Source organism: Sciurus carolinensis, chromosome 4 (genome assembly GCF_902686445.1).
Source record: "Sciurus carolinensis chromosome 4, mSciCar1.2, whole genome shotgun sequence".
Taxonomy (NCBI): Eukaryota; Metazoa; Chordata; class Mammalia; order Rodentia; family Sciuridae; genus Sciurus; species Sciurus carolinensis.
In genome coordinates, this window is record NC_062216.1 from 119,617,300 (window position 1) to 119,644,215 (window position 26,916).

The 26,916-nt window shown below is 35.5% G+C and overlaps 1 protein-coding gene across 12 annotated transcripts in view; it reads left to right on the forward strand.

Moving 5' to 3' along the window:
• Slc16a7 (solute carrier family 16 member 7) overlaps positions 1-26,916 on the forward strand; it is a 158,833-nt gene that overhangs the window by 53,972 nt on the left and 77,945 nt on the right. The window contains exon 1 of one of the 12 annotated variants that reach the window (XM_047548807.1): positions 5,679-5,864. The exons of 9 other annotated variants lie outside the window; for them this stretch is intronic. The gene's annotated coding sequence lies outside the window, so the exon portion shown is untranslated. Of the gene's footprint in view, positions 1-5,678; positions 5,865-9,716; positions 9,832-22,370; positions 22,450-26,916 lie in introns of those variants that run through there. 2 more of the 12 variants (XM_047548803.1, XM_047548809.1) reach the window with 2 other exon arrangements.

A 26,916-nucleotide genomic window follows, 5' to 3' on the forward strand; every position in this document is an offset into this window, starting at 1 on the left:
ACAACCTTATGATGCTACAGAGGATGCCTGGAGTAGGTAACTTTATTATTTTTGTCTCTTTCCTACAGTATAGTTGAATGCATATAGTGATGAGCTAAATTATGCAAGGTTCTACAGGATATGACAATGCTAATAATACTGTAGACCTCCACTTCAGCTTGCGGATTCTATCGTCCACTGCAGGAGGATAACTGTGGATTCTTTTTCTAGTCTTTGTCTTTTTTGTAATGAAGATTGAACCCAGGGCCTCAAGCATGCTAAGCATGTACTCTGTCATTGAGATATAGCCCCAATCCCATCATGGCTTTCTTATACTAGCTACTAACTAAAATATTGGTTAACCCAATTAATTAAACATAAGAAAAAGAATAGATTCAGCCAACTTCTTTGATGCTGGACTGGAGAATGTGGTTTGCATATGTAGTCAAATGGAGTTTCTATTTTGAGTTTATCTCCAAACTTATGCTTTCCCTTCGTACAGGCAGAACCTGTCTCTGCACCAAACTTGCTTAGTGCTTTTTCTTGCAAATCAGCAAGCAGTTGTGGAATAGATAGATGTGCTATTTTAATAGATGTGTCTGCCAAAGAAAACATGAAGCTACTAGGTAGGTAAGAAGCCTGAGAATCAGAAAGGTCAGGTAATTTCTTCATGGTGAGAAGTAGAATGTAGGTTTGAACTCAAACTTCCTGAACCTAAATCAAGTACTTTTTATGCCTTTAAGAATCTCTCAGAACAGTGAAGAAGGGCACCAAGGAGTTATGCTGCACCACACTAAGAAACAGCAGGTTCCCCAGGGGAGTGAAGTCTAATGAGGAGGCTGAGGCCTGACACAGGCAGGCAAGGGTAGAGGAAGTCCATGTCCTCTGCCTGCTGCTAGGGAGCTTACCAAGAAGGTCTAGTCCACACAGGCAGTCACCCAGAAAGGTCGTAAAACACTGGGGCCCTAGACTTGATGAGTTCTTGGGGCATGGCCAGGAGTCCTATAAACTGTCTTTCCGTGTAACTTTGCACTACTTTTCTTGTTATTTTCTGGCCTCCTCAGGTGAAGGTTCTATACTTCCCTTTAAAATAATTTAAAATAACAACTATGAAAGATTTTCATTTATAATACTTTACAATGACTAAAGAACAAAGTTTATTCATTATAAACTTTTTTTGAGGCACTACCAGAATCTTGTATCCAGTGAGATGTGATTGAGTCAGTAGATTCGAAGTTGTAAACTCTGTTCATATTATATCTTGTGAAAGGTTTGTAGTTTTTAAAACCAGAATAAATAATGGCTTCTTATTTTTAAAATGGCAGTAAAAACTAAAACATACTAAAGTATCTGTACTCATTGACTGTAGCAGTAGATGGCATTAGGTGTTTGATCCTATGATATTTTATAACATGTCCCCCTGGTCTTCCTGTGTGTGGCTGGGTGGTCAGGTGGTTGAGCAGACACTTGTTAGTAGAGATATTACTTGTAGTTGTAGAGAGCTCAAGGCTGGGATAACAATTGGGCGATTACTACATTTGTTGAAGTTGCTTGATATCTGTGGGAATGAGGGAAAGGAGATAGATTTGAGTCCTGGTGGAAGCAGAATCTTTAAGGATTGGCAACCCTAATATGACTGTGGAGCGGGAGACATTATTACTGACTCTGAGACTTTGTGCTGAGTCACTTAGCCGGTTCATTAAACAGAAGGTGGCCACGTGGGCTGAAGGGGATGCCAGAGAGCTAAGTGGAATCATAGGTTCTGAACTAGAAAGGTATTTTAAAAAAAAAAAAAAAAAAAAAAAAAAAAAAAAAAAAAAAACACTTTCTCTGAACATACTTTTTCAATTAGCTGAACATGCTAAGATCTTCTGTTGACTGAATAACAGCCAGGGAATGAAAGAACTTAAATGATCCATGTACTCAAACTAACCTGCCAATAATTCCGTTTCAACAGAGAGCTACTATTGTGGGCTTGAAGGGGAATCACTTGAGATGGTAGAGTGTGTATTTGGTGTTTAGGACTACCGTCCTGCCTTTACATTTTGGATTGAAAACTTTAAAGGAATTGCTCTATAAGGCAAATTTGACTGGAGACTTCTTTCCTTCTCTTCTTAATCAAGGTTAAAAAAAAAAATTCCTTTTTACATTATGACTCGGGGTAATTACCTCAAGGAGTGAACTGGACTGTTTTTTTCTACAGTATACTAACTTTGAGTTCCATGATAATTCTAGACTCCAGAAAGTAGAATCCCTGTCAGTTTTGTTCAATGAATGTTAAGACTATGTTACTCTTTCCAGGGAAATAATAGGAAAAATATTTTATCTAAATGAGAAAAGCAAATAGAAGATTCCCCATATGTTTTTAAGGCATTTAATTTTTGTATCTTTCTGACTAATTTAGTGCTGTTTCCAATCCAAAATTTACACCTGAGCTTTCTGTTATGAGTTTTTTACACCTTTTTATGCTTAATTTTTAAATTTCTTTATATGTGGTGCTTGGGATAGAAGAACACAGGATTTGTGCATGCTAGGTAAGCGCTTTACCACTGCGTCACATTCCTGGCCCTGCACTTTTTATTCAGATTAAAAACCTGGATTTTGCACATTAATCCAGTTTTTACTCATACTCATAAAGTGAAAAACATCAAAATCTCACAAGGGAAATGTGCTAATGCTGCATGAAACTTGGGAATAACGTTATAAACAAATCTATTGCCAAGAACTTATTGTCATGTTTCAAATGCAGAATTAATAACCTGTTCCAAGAGCACATATGCTATTCATCAGGGTTTTCTCCCAAGACTATCTGTATTTGCTATCTTTTCTGACTCCACATTAATGAGAATTTTAGAAACTGAAATTTAAATAAAATCTTTGCATGGTCCTACTTTTGGAGTTACTCTTGAGAATGTGTCACCTTGGCAAAGGTTAGTCACCTTCAGGCATTTTCTCCCCAGAGCTTAGAGAACAGTTCTGTTTTGCATTTGGCTTTTCTTTTCTCAAAGATGCAGGTAGCAAACACAACTGTCTATGTTTATCTCATATCCTGTGGAATATGGTTGCTGAACTTTAATAGCACAATTTCTTTGTGCTTTGACTATGATATATTTCTTGTTAAGAAAAAGAGAGAGCTGGGTGGTAGCTCAGTGGCCCTGAGCACTTGCCTAGCAGGCACAAGGCCCTGGGATCAATCCCCAGCCCCAGGGGGGCAAAAAAAAGTGTGCGAAGGCCAACTGTTGAATGTTTTCCTGGGATTAAAAAGGTGACACAAGTTTCCAGTTGAAGTCAGTCACTTATATTCTTCTTCTGTAACAAACTAATCCATACTTTGTTGCTATAGGTAATTTTGAATTTTTTGAAAGATTTGCTAAAATTGTATGCATAAGTCTCAAAAATAACTTACAAGTCATCTGTGAAGAAAAAAAAATTCTGCATGAAGAAAGTAAATATACAATTTATAACTGAAGCTTTTTAACCTTTCCTAATAGGCTCCTGTGAACCATGTTTTTAATCAGTGGAGAGTATATTTTAAGGATTTAATATTGTAATGACAATAACCAAAATAATAGTGAATAAGTACAAACTGTATTATCTACACTCTTACCAATTCTAATCATTATGGATCATATTTTATGAAATTATTTTATTGGCTACCGTTTATTTTGACATATTAAACTTAGATATAGTTTTGTATTTCTCCTTTTACTTAACTTTAGAACTTATAATAATTCTAAGTAAAAATATTAATTATAGATAGGGAGCTGAATAAAGTTAACATTCACGATGTACTTAATAATCACTTCTGTACATAAAATTGCATCTTGTTATATTTCCATTATGTATTAGTAGTTGATAAAACAAATATCTTTATTGAAATTTTGTTCCTTTAACAAAAATAGCTAGTTTGAGGTGTATCTCTATAGATTGCAAAATGACATTATTTTGAATTGATTAATCACTTTGTTTTGCATCAGCACTTCTACTCCAGATAAGTGTGATGAACACTGTTGGAAACTACAGGAGACCATTGTTTGGGACTAAGCTCCTGCACTGGCATCCAACAAACCAGGCTAAAAATCAAAATGGAGTTTACCAAGGTCTTAGAACCATGGGCCTTGAGTTGGAACCAAGGACCCAATATTTCCAGGTCACTAAGGGGGAAAGTAAGCTGTTTATCTGACCTGAAAAGTCAAGATTAGAGAGATAACATCCAAATTTCCCAAACAGTACAGTGTCAATTGGCTTGAGAATGAAGTTCCCTCTTGACTTATTTCTTACACAAAAAGATAACTTAAAGCAACCCGATGATAACCAGTCAGTTGTTTTCCTATTGTTTTATCTCTATGTCTCTGCTTTAAAAGGACAGTAACTTTAAAATGACCAATCTTCATTCTGTTCTTTGGTTTCTGCTTTCTTCAGACTTCCTCTGTCTGTAAAACCAATCTCTTCTGCCAGCCCATCAGAAGAGATACTGTGCTTTATGGAATCAAGTGTTGCCTAATACTAGAATTAAAAATAAAGCACATTAAACTCATTAAGCTAAATGGTTGTAGTCTGTCTTTTTATACTAGCCACTAAGCACTCTGTTGTGTTGGAACAAAGATGCACTTAAAGAGTTCATTGTCAGATGTATACCATGTAATTCCAAATGCCACAGTACAGTTTGTTCACTGTAGTAAAGCTTCAGTGCATGTCTAGTTTTATAGGAAATAAAAATTTTCATATGTTTTTATTTCATTTTAGTTGTAAAATTAAGGTTTTAATAGAAGGGATAGAAATATACCCCATATCTTATTTCATAATGATAATTGCTTTAGTTGGTTAAATAAATTAGAAAAAATTTCTGGAGGTTATTTATATTTTTCCCTGGGTTATTGTAACTATTATATACATTTAGAAATGTAGTCTACTAAAACATTTACACCCAGCTATTGATACTCAGTTCCATATAATCACATCATTCCCATGGGATATCAAATGTCCCTTATCCACTGATTATGGAAAAACTGACAAACTAGAGTTGAATCCAGGAATCCAGTATTCCACAGCCTTTTCACCTCATATAAGTAATTGAACCTATGATCCACAGTTTTCCCACACTTAACATAATGTCCATCTTATATCGTTTAGAGAATGAGGTAATGAATGCAGATGTTTGATATAATGCCTACCTGGAGTATGAGAAACCCCCAGCAAATGATAACTTAATTTCTCCAAAGGTTTTTGTGGTTTCTTCATATAAAAAGATGGTGTCACTGATCCACAGTCAGATTCACTGTTACACACTTAGGCTGGGAACCCCTTGTGACAGAGGGCATGTATTCACAGAATTGCTGACCAAGAAAGGAGTGTAATATGTGATTGAACAACATAGGGATTCAACACATGATCATAGCCTTTTCATTATTGTTCATAACTTACTGAATGCCCTGGTCTCAAACTCTGTGAAGATTCACTTACACTGTGATATATATAATATAGTACCCTAGCAGTGTGTTCTAAACATGATGTTTAATCACACAATGGAAAACACACTTGAAAATCTGGCTACATCAACTTTAGAGAAAGAGAATCAGAAGATTAAATTTAGCAGTTCTAACTGCCAGACTTGGTCACCTTCTTTGACCCTCAGGATATAATTTGAGCTATGCTCACTTTATACTGTGAAAAGTATGAACTAATTGTGCATGTCAAAGCAAGTTCTTCAAGAAGAGAGAGGGCTACCTTTCCCCTATTTGAGAGAAGAGAGAAGGAAGGGCAAAGCAGAGAATCTCTGGAGACGTGTGTGCAAGTTTGCTTCTGGCTAGAAGTTAATGATCAATTGCCTCTGTGCTCAGCTCTGTGCTCTGAGAAAGCAGCAAACTTGGGTTCTCTCTATTCAGGTAACTTTCAAATTATACAAACTGCAAAATTATACAAACTGTTAATGTTAACTGTACTTTATAGACGTGATTGTTTTTATTCCTTTATTTTCCTCTGATTTCATGTTCTAAGCTTATTCAAAGAACAAAGAAAAGCTATAAATGTTGGCTCATAGAAAAATATTTTACTTTTAAAGTGTACTAATGCTAATGAGGAATTCTGTGCTTATATTAGGGAAAGAGAATTTTTAAATGTTTTTATGCAACTAATTATTGTGGTTCCCATGTCTACTGGCTGAAATATGTATTAATTATAATTATTTAAAATAATATAATATATTATTTAGTCTGCCAAATCTTAGTAAGGAAACTCAAAATCTTTAACATTGAAATACTGAAAGTAAGAGTGAATCACTAAAATTGTATTTATCTTGATGTTGTAAAACAACTGAATATCTTTATTTTTCCTATTCTAGAGCATTACATTTTATAAAGATCTGAGTGTACATTGATGAAAAATCTAGAATTTTTTATTATGGAGTGTAATTTGTTTCCCAAATATTTGGTATGATATATGGCAAACTATGAAGTTATAGTACAGTTATATTTCAGGTGATACTACTATATAATTTCTAAGTAATTAAAGGTCTTTTTCACTCCAATTTATGACTTTCAAAGCCAGTTTCTTAAAATAAAAGTATGCTGTATACATACAGAGTAATCATATTCTGCATTGAACTTACAACATGAAGGATATATCACTTATGTCACTAGACCACAAAATAGAGTCTGCGTTCTTTTTTTAAGTTTCTGGTAACTATTATCTTTATTCAACAAGTATCTAATGCCAAGGAAACTTGTGTTTGTTGGATTTAGACACAAGTCATAAAGACAAGTAAACATTAGAAGCTAAATGTTTCTGTGGTACTACATATGTAGTGTTCTATATATTTTTTTCCTGAACAGAAATTAAATGCCAGGCAATGATTGATGCTTTTACAATTGAAATTTGGAGCTGGTAAAAACCTAAAAGAACTTCTATTTCAATAAGAGTCACTGTGTCTAAAGAGGGGAAGTAACAAAAACTATTAGGAGCTCTGGGAGTGGAATCAAAGTCTCTATTTACTGGGTGACAAATAGAGTAAATAGCTTATTAGTCAATATTTGTGCTGTCTTTTAAAGGGAAATAATATTTTATTCCTTAATACATTTCCATTTGGAAGTTCAGTTAGATAAGCACTGGCAGTTAAGGTGTAATAACATAGTGATTTTTTTCCAGATTCACCACCACTGGCATTGCTGTATCTACACCAGTTTAATTTATATAATCCCTTTCTTCTCTCTGTATATGAATTTGCTTAGTTATAATTAAGTTCTGTTTACAAAAGAAGTTCCTCAAGGTTAAATAAGAGAATATTGCCAATTCTTATGTTAGTAAACACTAAAACCATGCTCAGAAGTTCATACTTCATAAGTTAATCATCCAGATGGCTAAAATTTCACTAATTATGGACATTTAAAATATGAGTAAAATCAAAGTATACAAATACATATGAAGAAACTTAAATTTTAGGACAATTAATACGCAATCTAAAGTTAGAAAAATTATTTGAAAGGATGATAAAAATTGAGACTAATAATTAAGATTGTTAGATATGTACAAATTTCTTACTATATTTTAGTGAATTGTCCATCTTTTAATATTAGATATTAATATTCAGAACCAAGATTATACATATTAATGTCTAGTTGATATTCTGATTCACTGTGGTCTTTGGATATTCACTTGTTTCCTATTAACCATGTACAAGGCAAATTACTATCAAAAAGTTTCTCTCTTTAGCACATCATTGGCTATCCTTCATGAATTCCTGAAAAATCCACCAAGTCTTTTTGACAGTCACACATAGATATTAACACACACACACACACACACACACACACACACACAATTTAAGATTCTCTAAAAGAAAGAGAGAGAGAGAGTCAATGCTTTCAATGCAATGAAATGTGCAGGTGTTGGAAAACCTAGCTTAACATCTCAGTAGATCTGTTAGTTTGCTTTGTAAATCACATAACCTGTAAGAACCCTCAATGGAGCTCTAAATGTAGGCTATAACAATAAGTGAGCTCTACCTGGAGGCTGTAACAATAATAATGATTAGTGTGAGAATCATGTGATTTTATGTCTGCCTCGACCTAGTGGATTATAAATCATTAGTGAGCTCTTCCTAGGGTTAAGATGATAGAACCACAATCTGGTGATTTAAAACGGCAGGAGTTCATTCTCAGTTGTGGATGCATGTGAAGACAAGGAAACGCGGGGAGAATGCCCTGTGAAGATGGTAGCAGTGGGACTCCCGTCTGTGCCTCTGTCTTCACCTGGCACCTCCCATCTTTCTGTGTTTTCACATGGCAGTCTTCTTGTAAGTCTATCTGTTACACTGGATTAGGAGCCACCCTCTTCCAGTATGACCTCATCCCAGTCAATTACATATACGTTGGCTCTATGGCATAATTTGAATCTGGAGTATTCCTTAAAAACTCATGTTAGATGTTTTGTCCTCATGTGGGTACTATTGGGAAGTGTTGGAAACTTTAAGAGGTAGGGCCTGGAGAGAGGTGTGTGAGTTATGGTAGGCATGCCTTCAAAGGAAATGGTAGGACCACAGCCTCTTTCTCTTCTTCTCTTTAGCTTCCTAGCCATAGAGTGAGCAGGTTTGCTCTCATCATGATGTTCCACCACAGGAAGAAAATAACAGGCTAAATGATCAGGAACTAAAAACTCTAAAACTGTGAGCCAAAATGGCGGGGGTTGGGGTGTGTGTGCCTTTTTTTGTGATTATATCAGCTGTTTGTTATAGGAGTGGAAAACTGACAAACACATCCCATTTCCAAATAAATTTACATCCTGAAGTATTAGAAGTTAAAAATCTCAACTTATCTTTTTTGAGGAATGTAATTTAACCAATAATAGTTTGCCTATGACTCCCCCTCCCAAAATTCAAGTCCCTACCACACGCAAAAAATGTATTCAGCTGATCCCGACATCTCCAAATGTCTTAGTTATTCCAACATCAGCTATAAGTCCAAATTCTATTTAAATCAGTTATGGGTGAGACTTGGAATGTAGTCTATTCCTAGACAAAATTTCTTTCTGTCAACCTGTGAAATCTTGAGAACAAGTTACCTACTTCCAAGATACAATATGACAAAGTACATTCTCATTCTAAAAAATAATTGGAATAAATAAAATAAAAAGGTTTTACTGACCTAGAGCAGCTTCAAAACCTACCAATACAAATTTCCTAATGTTATACAACTTGGGAATAATTCTCTGTTGCTTGTTGCTGTGTCTTCTGGTCCTACCAGAATGGTCCTACCCACTTTTCCCTCAGCCCTGGGTAGTGGCCCTGCTCCCTGAAACTATGGAGGTAGCCCTATTCTTTGGAACTGTAGAAATTCTTTCCTCAAACCTGTGTATCCATTTTTCTCCCTTGTGTCATTCTTTCTTTGTTTTATTATTTATTTCTTTCAGTACAGACTGGCAGTATTTCTGCTGGCATAATGTCGCCGCCCGTGGCAACAATCTCGCGGTAATTTGTTGCTACCTGCAGCAACAATTGCGCGGGTATTTATCGGAGGTGGACTGGAAACTGAGCTACTTCTATTATCTTTCTCTTTAGTGCACTGCTTTCTTGCTTGTTTGTTCCCTAGCTTATAGAGAAAGAAAGACTTTGAGAGGAGAGAGAGAGAGAGAGGCTTTGCATAAGAGAGAAAGAGACTTTGCTTAAGAGAGAGAGAGACTACACTTTCAGAGATCTATATCTTCTTAGTTCTGCTGTTTCTTCTTAAAGGTGCATCCTGCATCCTGCATCCTTCACTCTGCTATCTAGAGGTGTGGCTTTACTTCTCCGTTCTGCAATCTGCAACCTGCGTTCTGCCATCTATCAGAGGTGCTGCTTATACTCCGCCCAGCAATCTAGAGGTGAGGCTTAGTCCTGCGTTCTGCGATCTGTCAGAGGTGCTGCTTATACGATGCTTATCCGGTTATCCCTCTCTACTAGCTGCTTATCTGGTGCTTCCTATAGGTGTGTCTTATATACCTAAGGCAGCCAGTAAGCTTAGGATTAGCACAATTGAGGCACGCCCCTCGGTACCAATCAAGAAAGAATGAGGAATATCTGTTGACCACCAGCACAAAGGAGACATTAACTAATCAGGCAAAGGTAGATCACACCATGTTAACATTAATTATGTGCCACCTCTTAGCTCAACGCCAGCCGCCATCTTAGGGTTACCCAAACATGTCTTCTGCAGCATAATTTTTTTTTTTTTTTTTTTTTTGCGGTACTGGGGATTGAACTCAGGGCCTTGTGCTTGTGAGGCAAGCACTCTACCAGCTGAGCTATCTCCCCAGCCCTGGCATAATATTTTTAAAAATCTGTCAGCCTTTCGTGGGTATCGAAGCCAAAAGACAAGAGAATTCTCTGAATGTCTTTTCCATATACCTGCATCTCTATTCCTGAATTTGAGGTTTATCATTCTCAATGCATGGTTTTAGATTATTATTGTATATGTATGGTTCCATAGATAGTATTTTATATTGATTACAAGTTCCTAAAATTCATGTATTGGTTTCATACTGAATAAGTTCTTTTAAAGAGCCACAAGTTTTATTTGTTCAGTAATATGTTTGGAATAATATGACTCAAATACATAGTTTTAACTGATTCACTTTATTATTATTATTTTCCATTGACTAACATTATTTAATTATAATCCATAGTAAGGTCCATGGACATATGGCAGCCAAGATGTCTCTAAATGTTTTCTCTGGGCCCATGTCCAATTCTTTTGACTTACACTCTTAATAATATTTGAGCATTTATTGCCACCTGCGATCTGTCAGAGGTGCTGCTTATACGATGCTTATCCGGTTATCCCTCTCTACTAGCTGCTTATCTGGTGCTTCCTATAGGTGTGTCTTATATACCTAAGGCAGCCAGTAAGCTTAGGATTAGCACAATTGAGGCACGCCCCTCGGTACCAATCAAGAAAGATTGCAATTCATTCATGTTCTCTCTTCTCAGAGAGACCAAGATCTGGAACTTAGTAAGTGGAGTCAATTGACACTGTTAACATTGTGTGATATTTCATTGTGATCTCTGTCTTATGTATTTCGTTTTTTTAGCACATATTAATTGTGCATACTAAAGGGGTTCCATATAATGCCTCAATACATGCTAACTGTACACTGATCAAATCTACCCCCAAACTTCTCAATCCCTAGTAAACATAGTTCTGATTTTAGGTTGACTTTTAAAAATTTTTCCATATATGAGAGAACATAAAGTAGTTATCTTTCTGTGTCTGGTATTTTTTACTCAATATCTTTTAGTCCATACATTTTGCTGCAATAGACAGGATTTCATTCCTCTTTATGGCTGAATAATACTCCATAGTGTGATATGTATTTATGTATACACACACATATACATATACATAGTGTGATATGTATGTATGTATACACACTCATCTGTTGATGGGTCTGTAGGCTAATTTCATATCTTAGCTATTGTGAATAGTGCTGCAGTAAACATGGGTGTGTAGTCATCTCTTTGGTATTCCTTTGGATATATGCCCAGAAGTGGAATAGCTGGATCATATGGTAAATCTATTTTTAGTTTTTTTGAGGAACCTCCATTCTGTTCTCCTAATGAATGGCTGCTCTAATTTACATTTCCAGCAGTGGTGTATAGCGTTCTTTTCTCTCCACATCCTTCCAAGCATTTTTTAAAAATATACTAGCCATTCTATCTGGAGTGAGATGGTATCTCATTATAGTTTTGATATGCATGTCTCTGATTGCTAATGATAATGTAGCTTATTCATTTTAACTCCTAAACATCCCAGCCTATGAATATGCAAACTTTGATTATCTATTCTCCTATCAAGGTACATTTAAAGTCTTTTGAATTTTTCTTTAAATCTCTATACCTTGTGCTGCTCTAAAAATTTCTTCTCATACACAAATGTGCACACCTGGGAGAGACTGGGCTAGATATGCACAGTTTTGATTAGCAGTTTTTTTTTAATCTCAAGAGAGTACCCATGGCTCCACATTCTGTACTTATTTGGAAGCTATAAAAAATCTAGACTTTAGGCCATGGAGTAGCTTCAGTTTTTGTTGTAGAGTTCTACCCATGTTCCACTGGTTCCAGTGTGAAAAGTAAAATTGTCCTAGGTGGTAGCGGGCTCTAGTTTTACTTTTGCTTCCTTCAGGCAGGAGTGGTTGTGAGGGTGGAGAATGGAACCAGAGCTGTGCTACGCTTGCACCTGCAACAGGCTTTCTCGTCTCTCTTCTTTAATGGATCTCTTGAAGCCCTCTCTATCACCTAGTCTGTTTCCCTGGCTGCTTCTCTTCCCAGATTCCAGCAGTTCATTGTTTTGCTATACTGTGTTTCCATTCCATTTCTAGGCAATGGAAATATTTATTCCTGTGTTGTTATTATGATGCTTTTGGTTTGTTACTTCATTTGGTTTTCTTTTTTCAGATGTTATTTTTTTATCACTGTGTATTTGTGGCACATAAATTACATGTAAATATAAATTTACAGAATTTTCTTGCACTGTTGATTGATGTTTTACTAAACCTGGATAGCAAATAATCAAGTCTAACGTAGTTGGCAGTACTACCTGGCCTAAAGAAATAAGATAGATCTGCTTTGAATTCTAATTGTGCAGGGTGCAAAAATGACATTCTGATATAAAAAAATCAGAGAGTTTTATTTGCATTCTTACCTAGATGGAAGACTGTTCCATCTCTATGAGAAGATGGATCTGCAAGTATACTTTACAGTAGTTCAAGGACTTTAATTCAAATGCAGTTTTAGATCTAGTCAGCTTTTGAACTAAAGCTTTAACAAAGTCATGGAATTCTGCAGTATAAAACATTAAAAAAAAAGTTGACTTTGACTTGGAATCTTTTATAGGCAGAAGCTCCTGTTTCTTCTGTCACCTCTATCATAAAATAATTTATGTCTTATAAAATTTAGATTTTTTGAGCAGTGTAATGAGCATGTCAGGATGATTTTTCTACATTATACACCCACATATAATGACACTAACCTGTTGGATAGAAATTTTAGCATTTTGTATATGTATGTGGAAGAAAATTAGTGTTGAAATGTATTTTTTTGGCAGTAACTAGCAAATAGATTTGGTTATTTCTTGAGGATACTTCTAAAATATTGCCAGAAGGATATGTCATCAATACAGACAATAAATATTGAAGATGAGACTCCCATGATATTAAAATAAATGAAGCCCTAACTCAGTAAGGTGATGCATTGCGTTACTTAGAGATTACCCAGTTTGCCAGCAAATATGTTGGTTTTTGTCCTCTGGGAATCCCTAGGAAATTTAATTTTTTTTAGCAATAAGACATTTTACACTAATATTTAATTAACTCATTTTCTTATCCTTAATATAGTCTAAAATCATAGAAATTGGTACTGTCTCATATAACCAAGAGGACGCTAGCAAAGATGAAGAAAATATTACAGCCTTCATTTCTTACTCAAAACCCTGAAAGTAATATTGGAAAGATATTATAAAGATGAAACTGTGTTTCATTCTTTGTATGACTTCTTCCAAGTGACTTCAGTTTCTGTTGGACTTTGCTTTGGTATTTGTTGGGCCATTATTGGTTATCTGACTGGAAGAGGGGATTGACTGTATCTGTTAGTTCTCTTAAGGGTATCATCTCTCTTTCCAGGAACCTTTGCAGATATTCTTGTTGGATCATTTTTTTTTTCCTTCTTCTTTACACTTAACTAAAACATGCTCATCATTCAAGATTTAACCTAAATTTATTTATGATCTCCTTGGTTTGATTAAGTTGTACCAGTTTATACATTATTTATTAACATAAACCAGCTCTATCATTCTGTTTCTTTCTCTTTCTTTCTTTCTTTTACTCTCTCTTTCTTTCTTTCCTTCCTTCCTTTTTTTTTTTTTTTCCTAATCCTCCTCCTCCTCTTCCTTCTCCTCTTCCTCCTCCACCTCCTACTTTCTGGTAATTGGGATTGACCCCAGGGGTGTTTTACCACCAAGGTACATTCCCAGCCCTTTTTAAAATTATTATTGATTTTGTGACAGGGTCTCACTGAGTTGCCCAGGCTTATGATCCTCCTTCCTCAGCCTAGGAGTTGCTGGGATTATAGGCATGCATCACTATGCCTGGGTCAGCTTTTCTTAATAGAATTTGATAAGGAAATTATGCCTTAATTTTCTAGATCTTAGGACCTAGAGAATTCATTGTCTAGGTTGAGTTAACTTTTCTCCTATGCATAGTATTGATGTAACATTATAGTAGAACTAAAAAAGTCACTGAAATCATTTCCTGTTTTTAGTGGTTTGTTTAACCGCAGTTGAGATAAGCTGCCATAAAGTATTATAATCTTTTTTCCATATTTGTTGTTCTCTTCAATGATTATGTACATTGTGAAGTCATGGGCTACATCTTGTCCATGACTCTACCCCTTAGTGCCAGCACTCTGAACTCTTTCTATGTAGGACTTGTTTGATAAATTTATATGAATTAAGTGACAGTATAAAGGATGCTTCTTCTGGCAGAACTTTGATGATAGAACTGTTTAAGGTGACTAGTAATTCATATCACAGTGTACAAGGACCTTAGGTTATACATCAAATAGCATTGATGGACCTTAGGTTATGTATCAAATAGCATTGATATTTGAAAGGTGCAGGCAACTGGGGAGAGTGGCAGAAAGCTCTGAACTGTGCCAATACTTACTGTCAGGGAACCAGGTTATATTTTTGCCATTTGGTCTATTTAGCTTTAAGATAGAATCCCATACAGTGTTAGCTCATTGGGGATCAGAGGTGTGGGGTATAAAGGGTAGAAAACAGAGAAGGTAAGGAGAAGTAAGACTGGAAATCTTTGTTCCAAGAACAAAGCCAGAATTCAATACTTTGGGAGCTGAAGTACAGTTCAGCAGATGCTTCAGAGATTGGTGTACATTTGGGAAGGTCTTGGCTCAGGTAACATGCAGGTATCCCAAATCAGACTGGATAACAGAGGACAGAAGATAGATCACATGCATATGCACTGTAAGACATGAGAGTTATGAAATACCAAGACTTAAATTATAATTGTCTCAGAGAGTGATAGAGCTGATCTTTAGCTCTCAGGACATCTTACTTAAAACTGATCAAGTCTGGGTCAGCAAGGGTGTTGGTGGAACAAGACCACATATCTCTTATCACTCAGTAGGCTACCTCAGATTCCTTAATAGCGTGGTGGTCATGGCAAGGGTCCCAAAAGACCCTTGAAACCTGGCAAGATAGGACGGGCTCAAAGGCATAAATTGTTTTCGAATATTTACTTGTTTCATATTTGCTATTGTCTCATTCATTGGCCACAGTGCTGTGGACTGAATGTTCAGATGTCTTCCCAAAATTCATGTTTAAATCCATAGCACCCAATATGATGATATTTGGAGATAGTACCTTTGGGAGGTAGTCAGGACATGAAGGGGACCCTCATCTGATGGTTAGTGTCCTTATGAGGAGAGACACCAAGGAAGGTCAGGTGAGCACACAGGGAGATTGCTGACACTAGAACGTTACTCTACAAGCACCCAGATCTGAACTTCCAGTCTTTGGAACTATGAGAAAATAAATTTTCATTGTTTATGCCACCTAGTCTGTGGTGTTTTATTATGACAGCCTTGAACAGAATTATACGAAGTATAATACAGAATAATACATAAGTCAAGCCCAGGAAGAAATGTAAAAGGAAGTTAAGCTAAAGGAAGGGTAGATAAAGGAAAGGGAATAATTTGTAGCCTATTTTCCAGATAACCATACTTTCCTGAGAGTGGAATAAATAGGATGCATAATGTGATAAAAATGTATATAGGGATGATAAATGAACAGATTATTTCTTTTGATTTAAAATAATAAAATTGCCACCCATTGGAAAAAATATCCTGAGGTCAGATGTTCTGTTACTTGGCACATCTGCCTCACACATCATACACTTACTAAGTGGACTTCAGGACCTTCCTGTGTTTGACTAGTTTTGCAGGCTGTCTCACATTTCCCCATGCATATGTACATAAGAGCAAATGACAATGCAAAGTAAATATTCATTAAAGCCACCTTCACATAATCTGTTCAAAACTCAAAATTTCTATTATTCTATTGCCAATTGACCTTCAGGCAAATTGTCAAGCAATGTATGATGGTAAAAGCATGAATATGTGTACCCAGGTGTCTCTTGGGTAAAATATGACTCCTGGCTCTCTCGCTCCTGAAATGATTAAGCCTCAAACCTGAAGTTGACAGCAGAGTCATTGCATAGATTGATGTTCTCAGTGACTAACATTTGACAGAGCTTGCCTCTGATTTATTATACTTCCAGATAAAAACAATTTACCTCATTTTTTAGTGTTTTTACTATGCTCTTTCACTAATTGGATAAAAAAATCAGTTTCTTTTGTATTGAGTACATACGCATTTTGAATAAACTAATCTTTTAAACTGAATTTTAGGGTTTTTTAAGAAAGCACAAGTTTAATTTTTTTTTAGTATGCTCACATGGTTCTGTTCTTTTCTGAGGTCAAGTAGCTCCTGATTTTGAAAATTGTACCTAATAGGAAACTATTACTCATGTGTAATCTATTCAAGAATTATCAGATTTTTGTTACCATTTATTCATTGAAGCACAGTAAATGTTCTTGAAAAACAATTACAGAAAATTAGGCACAGCCCCCACTAATTGAATTTGTAATTTCTGAAAAGTAGAAAATTAAGAAATCACTTTTCTCTTACTCCTCAGGAGCACTTTGAATTACTATGTTTTCAATTTATCTTTGTAAAATTAAAGTATGCCACATTATAGAAGGAAACAAAGTGATAAATAGAGGGAGTGAATCCTTTTCAGAGTATTTTCATCAATTCTGTAGGTAAAGGAACATTATTACATATTGTATATGTTTATATCATTTAAGTATATTTGATAAATGCAAAAGATTTTAACATTTGCACAAGTTAGAACACATATTAATACAGTGAATATCCAGAAACCCACCGAATGAATGTGATCAGAATTTACCTGGTCACTAGACAAGTGCTTATTTCTCTCCTGTTTCATCCCTGCTTGGTTCCCCACAGAGGCAACTATTAAACTACGTGTGTTTTAGCCTGTTGTCTGTGTGTGTGTTTTAGTGCTATGTATAATGTTTTCCCTCATAATAGAAAGATTTAATAAAAAATTATGAGTGTTTTGATTCTTTGAATTTGTAATGCAGTCTGTGATAAGGTTGTAAGATTGTAAGCTTTTCATGAACTACATTTTGCTTTCTAATATAAAGATAAAATTGGAACTGGTGAGGTGATAGCTTCAACAGATCATTATTGGACAAGCCTGAGGAATGGTAACAACCAATAAACCTGGATATATATGGAGCAGATTTTTTTAAGTGAGCAATAAACCCTTGTATACAAATTCTTTTTGACAAAGCCAGCAATATTTATAAAAATTATTACAAACTGGAGTTCATTCCAAACTATACAGGTTATCTACCCACAACTTCCCTTAATAAAAATTTTAGGTCAAAGTATCTGTCACATGTTGAATCCCTCTCTTTTTCCATCTTATTTTTAGTATCCAGGAGCTTTCCAAGTACCTGCGAGGCTCTAGCTCCTAACTCACTCTCAAATCTGCCCTCTGTCTTGCCCAAGGCCACCGCTGTGTCCTGGTTTTCTAGATTACTGAAATAAGATCTTTCTAGCTTGTTGCTATACCTTCTATCTCCAACCATTTTTTTAACCTATTTCTAGGATCATTTTTTAAAATGCAAATTTACCAAATGATTCCCTTGCTAAAACAAATAAAAAGACAGTATAGTTTCCAAAGCTTTAAGATGAATGAGCTATATGTCTTTTCATCCTTATTTCTTTGCAACTATATATATCATGGTGTCATGCTGTCTCTTACTTTCAGGACATATCAAATGGTATTTTATTGTTACGCATTGCTACTCCCAATCCCATCACATACCAATACCTCCAACAGATTAATCCTGTTTAGCTTTCACAAGTCTGCTCACCCAGTTCAGTGGACTGTCTTAGTCTGTTTTCTGCTGCTATAACAGTGTACCCCAAACTGGGTAATTTATAAAGAACAGAGATTTCTTACATTAGTGGAGGCTGAGATGTTCAACATCAGTTAAGGTGCGACATCTAATGAGGGCTTTCCTGCTGCATCATGACAAAACAGGAAGTCTTGCATGATGAGGCAACAAGTGTGCAAGTACAGGTTGTCTTCCTCTTCTTAGAAAGTCCTAATCCTGTCTGCAGGGACCCACCCTCATGACCTCATCTAACCATCATTACATCCCTGAGGCCCCAGCTCTAAATACCATCAACTTAAGAATTTGGGTGTTAGATTTTCAACAAGTGAACTTTTGGAGGACACCTTCAAAACCACAGCAGTGACTGTTAACTTCTCTTGAGACAGTTTCTTGTCTATGACCATCTAGGTTAGGTTTTCTTTCTCTTAACTCAGTAGAAACCTGAATACACCCATCTCTTGATATTTGTCATATGATTTGATTATCTACTTCATTGTTACCTCCTAGATTGTGTTCTTTTATAGATCAGAAGCTCTCTGACATTAGTCATCTTTGTGTTTCTAGAGTTTGGCTTAACTTTTGGCATAAACTAAGATACCTAGTGAATGTTTGGCAAATGAGTGAATGCATGAATGCTGGAAACAAGGAGACAGTAAACACAATGCTCCACCTTGATTTCATCATGAGGGCAGAATTAGGATGACGAATGGAACTTGATGATACTGACATCTAAGAATAAAAACTCAGGTTAGAAAGTCATTGCCACATATCATCATCTCAGAGAGAGGCAGGATCAGTAATCAGGACTAGCACAATTAATACTCTGTAAGGTGTAGAACTTATTCATGTTTATCGATTTTATTACACCCATAAGTTTCCCCATAGTAATAATCTGAAAGAGAAAATAGTTTTCTACCTAACTTTACAGGCATCAAGGAAAAGTAGGCTAGGGAGGCTAATCCACTCTGTAGTCAAAATTGCCAAGAGTTGAAGTTTTACAAAGATAGACAATGGACAAGAAGATTAGAAGCCAGGATGAATGTGCAGGACCCACAGAAAAGAAAGAATGAATCAGGGATAAGTGAGCTGGTTCTGAGTGCTTCTAAAATCCCCAGGATGAGCAGCACAGAGCATGAGAACTTATCCAACATAGTATTTTATAGACAATATTAACTTGATTTGAAAAACAATGTTGAAAATTATAGAACTTATACCTAGTCTTATTTCTCTCAGACAGAAAATAAATTTTCTGAATGCTATGTGTTTTGGGTTGAGGAGAAAACAGGGAGAAGAGAAGGAGGTTATTTAGCTTCTATTCTTTAGAAAGTAAGTAAAGTAAGAATCCCTCCACATCTTATTTTCCTTGGTCACTTTCCATTTGCAAACTTTTTTTTTAAACCTCTGTCTCCAAGTGATTAATCTTTATCATAATACCCTGCTTATTTTCTTTAGGTAGAATATAATCCGTGATTATTTGTAACTTCCTTATTGTCTCTCTCCTCCATTGAAACATACATTCATGGATAACAGTTTTTTACACAGGACTGTAGCCATTCTGATTGGCACACAGTAGACTTTCAATTGATATTTGTTGAACAAACAAATGGATGGACCAATGACTAAAAATTGAGTCAGGTTGATAGTAATAATCTAAGTGCTTCTGACTCTTTACCTATCATCAGCCTCTTTGCAAGGACCTTGAGATCTCTGTGAAGTCAGTTTCAGATATTTCTGGAAATCACATGAGCTGGAAGAAAGGACAAGTGAGTGTTTTCACTACCACTTTCCTGCCATTGCTAATGCCCTCAGTGAATAAAAACAAAAGCAACAATAAAGAACACTGCCTGGATAAAGGGCCTGTGGTCTAGAGCTCCCTAAGTAACTGATTCCCAAGGACCCAAAGCTGAGGCGTAGACAGAGATGACAAAGATACCTCTTGTCCATATCCATACTGTGCTTTGCCATCTATAACACCATGGTGTTAAGAATTTCACAGTTTTTTTTTTTTTTTTTTTTTTTTAAACAGCTTATTTAGTTTCTGCCTTTAAATGCTCTGACTTCTTGAACCTCTTGTCCTTCAGACTGGATTAGCATGAGTACCATGCCATCAAGTTTACTGTATTTTATTACTTTACTCTCTCCTGGACCTTTATGCATTCCTCTCTCTGCCTATAGCCACAGAACAAAAACAAACAAGATTTTCAATTCTTACAAATCAACTCCTAAAATAACCTTTAGTTAACTAATTCTACAAGTCTACAGTTTGGATCCCCAGTTTTATCTCTTAACAGAATAACCTTCTGCATAAATCTGTTCTTTGACATTAGAAGCTTCTGTAGCTCATTGGAAACTTGCTTTTAAAGAACCGCTTCAAGAACTGTAGAAATATCTTGACAATATTTTTCCTAAGCAGGTCATTTTCTTAGACAGTCAGGTCATTTTTTTCTTTGGTCCCCAAGCATGATGGCTCAGTTCGGTGGAACTCCTCTCAGGGTAAAGTTAGGTTCACAGGTCCAGTTATTTCCATCACCTGGAGGGGCTGCCCCAGAATCTCAAAGTCCTGAGATTCTCACAAATCTCTTAACACAGATTTATTTTGCAAGGTCCTTGGTGACGAATTTTACAGAATCAACCACAAAGGAAATGGGTTAAACAGATCGTAGACATTTTAAATAGAATATGACTAGTCTTCAAAAAAGGATCTTGTTTTTTTGATACCAAAATTCTTTATCCTTTTTTACTTTGTATTCCGTGAATACTGTACCTCATTTTTGGAATAAATTAAGTCTGTTTTAGACTAAATCCATTGAGTAGATCTAAATTTTATCATTATCTATCAACAATGTATCTAGTTTGAAACAGGAGTAACGAACTGTATTTTAGGGCTATAATTTTATTTTTACATGCTTTCTAGTTTATATAATTAAACTTACATAAATTTCACTATCCTGGAGGCTTAGAAGCAGTAAAATATTATTAAAATATAAATTTTTGCATATCCTGGCATGAAATTATTTACTTGGACTGAGGTTAGTGGGGTAGGCACTACAAGGAGTATACATGGTGTCAAGATCCAGGGTGGGAAAGAGATATAAATAATTTCAAAACTAAAATATAAATGGCATAATATAATATATTTTACTGAGAGTTTAGAGATGGAAGATTTTCCTTTTTCAGAAATTATTAGAAATTATTTCATGATTTCATTTAAAATCACTTATTTGAAAAAATGGGCATGATTTTGTCATGTGACAATGTAGGAGGTTTGGGTAAATGGAGGGAAAGTAGATTTCTAGGAAAAAATTCTGTACTAAAGTCTAGGAGCTCTGTGTTCTACAACTAAAATAAATTGCAATGCATATTACTATGTTGAAGATGCTGAGAAATTGTGAAATAAATGTACCATTCTCAAATCTACCTGGTCATTTCCATGTGACACCTATTAACATCCCTTGGGACAGGTGTTTTCTGATACAGTGCCACAAGACATGATTTGAATAAAATGTAGGGAATGGTTAAAAATAAGCAAGAATGATTTAATGTAGTTAAATCTTAGAATACCATTTAAGACCATAGTGTGCTATTAAAGATTTTTGCATAGTAGGATAACCTCTTCTGAGAGGTACTTTTGGAGAATTAATCCTGCAGTGATTCATTGGAGGCCAGATGTGTGAATGGATGTAGGAGGCAAGGATCAAAAACAGAAAATGAGACAGTTTCTTAGGGGACTATTGCAGTTGTTCGTGTGTGAGGTGAAAAAGTACTAACAATGGTGGTCCAAAGTGAAATGGAAAGAAAGATGTATTCAGGAACTTTTAAAGAGAAATGACATAAAGAAGAAGAAAGAACTGTGTTGCTTTACCTAGGATTTGTTATTCTAGTGAACAGACTGAAGGGGATTTAGGTGTCCATTTGAAATGAAGTGTTCATTTGATAATGTCTAGGAAACAGTAAGAAATGAAGATTTATAACTTAGGAAAAGGATTACTTCAGGTGGACAAAAATGTGAACACACCACAGGTAAAAATGGTAGCTAAATCTATAGCAGTAGGGAATATGGGGAATACGGCAGAGAGTATGTAAAGAGAAAAGAGAAACAGTCAAAATATAAACTTTTTGAGGACTCACATATATTGGAGCTGAAGAAGAAAAATTGCTATGGAAGAAGTTGTGATACAGTAAGACAAAAGCCCAAAACTTCCAAGTCTCAACTACAAGGTATGATTAAATACCTTAGACAATTCAAATGAGGTAAGACCCAATGACTTTGGTGAGTAGGAATTCACATCTCAGTTTTATTCAGTCAGACTTTGCAAGAGATATAATGTAAGAATCTCACAATTCTAGGTTTCCGCGTAGATCCTAAAACGAAACATGACTTTTGCGGGAAGTTTTGAAATGAAGGCGAAAAGAATAGAGACAGCACAAGGGAAAAGCAGGTCTGTTGGAGGTTTTTTTTCCTGCTTTTTTTTTTGGGGGGGGGGATGGGGTTGGAGAGAATAGGATAAAGGAAAATAACAGAAAAGATCAATACATTAAAAATAAAGTGTAAAAATTATTGACTCCAGATCCTTTATAAAGTCAAAAACAACTTCATTAAAAGTCCTAAGTAAACGTATTAGTATGAAAAAAAAAAATTAAGGCATGGGAAATGCCCTTTTCTCTAGCAGGAAGGAAAGGTTTTCTTGAGATGGAGGTGGAAGACAGATCTCCTTTCTGCTCCTCTCAGGTTTGACAGTTATTCCAGCAAGTAGAGCAGGAAGAAGGGAAGCTTGGTGCTCCAGTCTCATCTGCTGCAGTACTTGGGTCAGACTGGAATGAATGCAGTTGGCAAGCAAAAGGTCAGAAAAGCTTCATGCTCTCTGGTGGAGCATGAAGGGGTGTCAAGGAAGTATTAGCAAAACAAAGAGAGCTGTTTATCCAAGCGGTAATGATGTCAGAAGAAACATGAGTGAATAGGCTGGAACAGAATGGAACCCTCTCAGGCTCTTGAATCTCTGGTCTGGGATCATGGGTGGATACCAGGATATATAAGCAAAGGGCATGGAGGAATGAAAATTAAAAAAAAAAATAATTAAAACCTAGAAAAACTAAATTAGGATCAATTTGATGCTTGGCATTGTTCATATCTGCCCTTCCAAGCTGTCAACAAACCTGGAAGAGCCCAGCGTACAGCTCTCTTAGGAGAAGGCAGAGTGGGAAGAAAGATGAGCACCCTGCAAGGGCGAAGTTCCCAGTGATCACGTCACTTCTGTTTTGATGTGGTACAAGTTGTCATCAATTCCTAGAGGTCCGTGTTTATTTGATTACGAGTTTTTGTGGGACTCACAATCTTGACTAGGGCAGTAAGGAGTAGGCAAAAGGAAAATGGAGGTTTTCTTCCTCTGATTTTGGGATGATGCTTCTTACTGGTCATCTAGAGGTGATAAGTTGGATGGAATCAAATCAATAGATTTATTTTTATCACCTCTCCTAGCTCTCATCTATGCTACATTTAACTGGGTCCATTTTGTTCCACCCAGCAGCAGTTCTATATCAGTGCTTAGTGATTATTATAATAACCTCAAATCTTAAATAGCAGGTGTTGGAAGTTGTGAATTCCATGGTGCTTCAGAGTGATGCTTCCTTGGAGAGGATCTTCACAGGGGATCTTGAGGATGTCAGAAAGTGTGATAAAAACGATCCCTTTCATCCCCTTCTATTTTGGCAGTTTGTTGCTCCTTTACCAAAAATGCTTGTAATTAATAGTTCCCACCAACTATTGGTGTTATAAAATTTGTAGGTTTGACATTATTTTGGAGTGTTAGTAAGTAGTCAACTCTTATGCATTTGAATGATATATTTAGTGACTGTTTAAATACTATTGGACATGGTATTTTTATCCAACATTGGGTGATTAACATGATTCTCATTTGGTAGGTGTGTAGTGTAATGTTTTTCTTTTTTTAATTTTAGGGTTGTAAATTGGAAAGATACAGAAAACTAGATAAAATATGTAGTTCGTGAGTTGAAATATTAGTTCTTCTGAACATTTTGATATGCATGGTGCTATTTTCATTCTCTTTGAAAAATGTCTTCATGTGATTGATTTTCAACATTGAGCCAAATTGTCTCAGTTTTATGGGAACATATTCTTTTAAATAACAACAAATATGCTGCAGTATTTTAATCTTGATAAATGAAGAACTATTCAAACATACACCAGATTCTCTGAGGATTTCCCATGGTAGCTTTTATGGAAATGCAATTGTGATTTGGGAATGAAATACAATTCTAAACACTTTTAGGGAACTAAGACTTGACCTTTAGGAAACATTGGTATTAAATTTGTTAAGCATATTCTCTGTCTGCTTACGTAATGGGATTTCTTCAAGTGAGTCTTTTGAAAGAACTTTTGTCATTCAGGCCATAGTTTACAGAAACTTGGAAAAGTTGTCAAATACTATCTATCTGTTCATTATTTATTTTTGAATGACAGTAGCATTTTGACAGAACAGGAAAGAAATTTATGTTTCATGTGTGAAGAAAGTCTACAGAAGTGAATCAAAGAATGGGAGCTCAAAGGGACCTCAGAACACTTAATCCTGCTCCTTCTTTTTACAAATATGGAAACGAAGACTCAATGTAATTGTCAATTGCCTAAATGGCTCAGATACTTTATTAACATCTATTGTGATATGTGGACTGAATTTTTTCATGATATTCTATTTTTCACATCACATAAATCAAGTTATTGGATATTGGAATCATTTTAATCATTTGGTCATTTTACATTTCCCATTTACACTGTTCCTTGATATGTAGGCTGATGGCACATTTTGTAGTACAATCCTCTTGGAAAAAACTTTTCAATTTGAATTCTAGCTAATATGAATAGTCATATCATGAGTTCTTCGTGAGATATGACTCTCTACATACACTCAATTATAGAAGACTTGAGGTTACCAGATCTGCATGAGTCCACACTATTGATCTCTTCTTCCATCTTCCTTTCCCAACTAAATTCTAAACTGACAGGATTTACTGGTTTCTGCATTTAATTCTATAAAAGTTTTTTCTTTAAAAGAAGACACTAAGTCTAATTTTAGTTAGAAATGAAGAATAAGTTCAAGAGATTTGTTGTACTTCATAGTGACTGCAGTTAACAATATATTGTTCATCTGAAAATTTGTGTATAATAAATCAAAATGCAGTCTGTAAAAATTAAAAAAATAAATAATTTTTAAAAAAGACAATAGATTTTAAGTGATCTTACCATGGGGTGGGGGCAAGAAATGAATAGATCAAATAGCTTGATTTAGCAGTCCCACAGTGTACACATATACCAAAACATTATGCTGCTCACCAAAAATATGTATAATTTTTCCTTGCCAAAACCTATTAATAGCATGTGAATTAAGAAAAATTAAAGAGATGCTAAGGCCACACTCATTTTTTTTTAATCTTTCCAATGGCTCCATGGCCTTGCTTTTGATTTAATTTTTGCCTTGAGTCAGTGTCTTAACTTCAGAATCATTTATCAGGCAGAGGATAAGAAAAAAGAAAAAGAAAAAGAAAAAAAAAAATATGGGCACAGTAGTTCCCTCCCTTATCTACAGTTTTACTTTCAGCTCTTTCAAATACCCACAGCCAACTGTGGTCCCCAAAAAAGAAAAATTCTAGAAATAAACAATTGATAAATTTTAGCTTGCACACCTTTTGGGTGGCATGGTAAAATCTCACACCTTTCAGTTCCACACTGTGGGATGGGAGTCATCCTTTTGTATAACCTGTTTGCACCATGTGCACTCACCTCCCGTCAGTCACTGAGTAGCCACCAGCACTACCAGATCCACTGTTGATTAAGTAACCCTGATTTTGTTGCTTAGCAATAGCTCTAAAGCTCGAGAATAGTGATGCTGTGAACTTGGCTTTGCCAAAGAGAAAGTAAACTGCTTCCATTAAATGTAAAGGTGAAAGTTCTCAATAAGAAAGGAAAGAAGATCAGGTGGTGAATGTTAAGGCAATTCCCCTGTAGCCTACTTTCATTTGAAAATGGTGCTCTGTATTCTTAGAGGAAATATAAATAGGAAAAATCCAGTATATATTGAGTTTGATACTATCCAAGGTTTCAGTCCTCTGCTGGGAGTCTTGGAACTTGTTCTCCAATGGCAAACGGGGGCTACTGTAATTTTCAATTTTGCAAGCCCTGTAATTCATGTTCCTTTCCAGTTCTATCTTTGGAAACAGAATGGATATGTTGTGGACATATGGCTTCTTACAGAAATTTATTAAAAGTGGCTAATTACAACCAACTCATGCTACCAACATCCTGTCTCCATACCTCTTTTCCCAGAGCCCCAAATATCTGTGTACATTTTCTGCCTTTCAGGATATCACAGATAAAAGTTTTACAAATATTTTGCCTCTGCTTAACATAAGTTGCCATTTTCCTAAACTCATTTATTTTACCTTATAATAACCATATTAGAATCAACTGTAGACCAAAATTAGGGCAAATAAGTAAATGTGTCATACTAACTTATCTTATATATTAAAATATTATAATGGTACTCTAATACCAAATTAATATAATTAAGGACACATAATTTTTCTACAATCTCACCCAAACACCATAGACTATGTATTTTATTTTTATTCATGAAATACTTCTTGTATGATAGAGGTGATACTTACTTGATCTTAAATTTTAAACAGGAGTGTGTCGCATGGAGTGGTGAAGGACACTTCAGTTGGAGGTAGTGGCAGTTAGGATATGAGGTTATGAACTTAAGGACTACAAATGCTTATTATAATTATTACAATTGACACTTGCAGGTAGAGTGTTACAAGGGCCCAGACTATGATTTGCAATTATTAGTATGGATCACCTAGAGGATTTGTGGATTATTCATGAGTCTCACTCC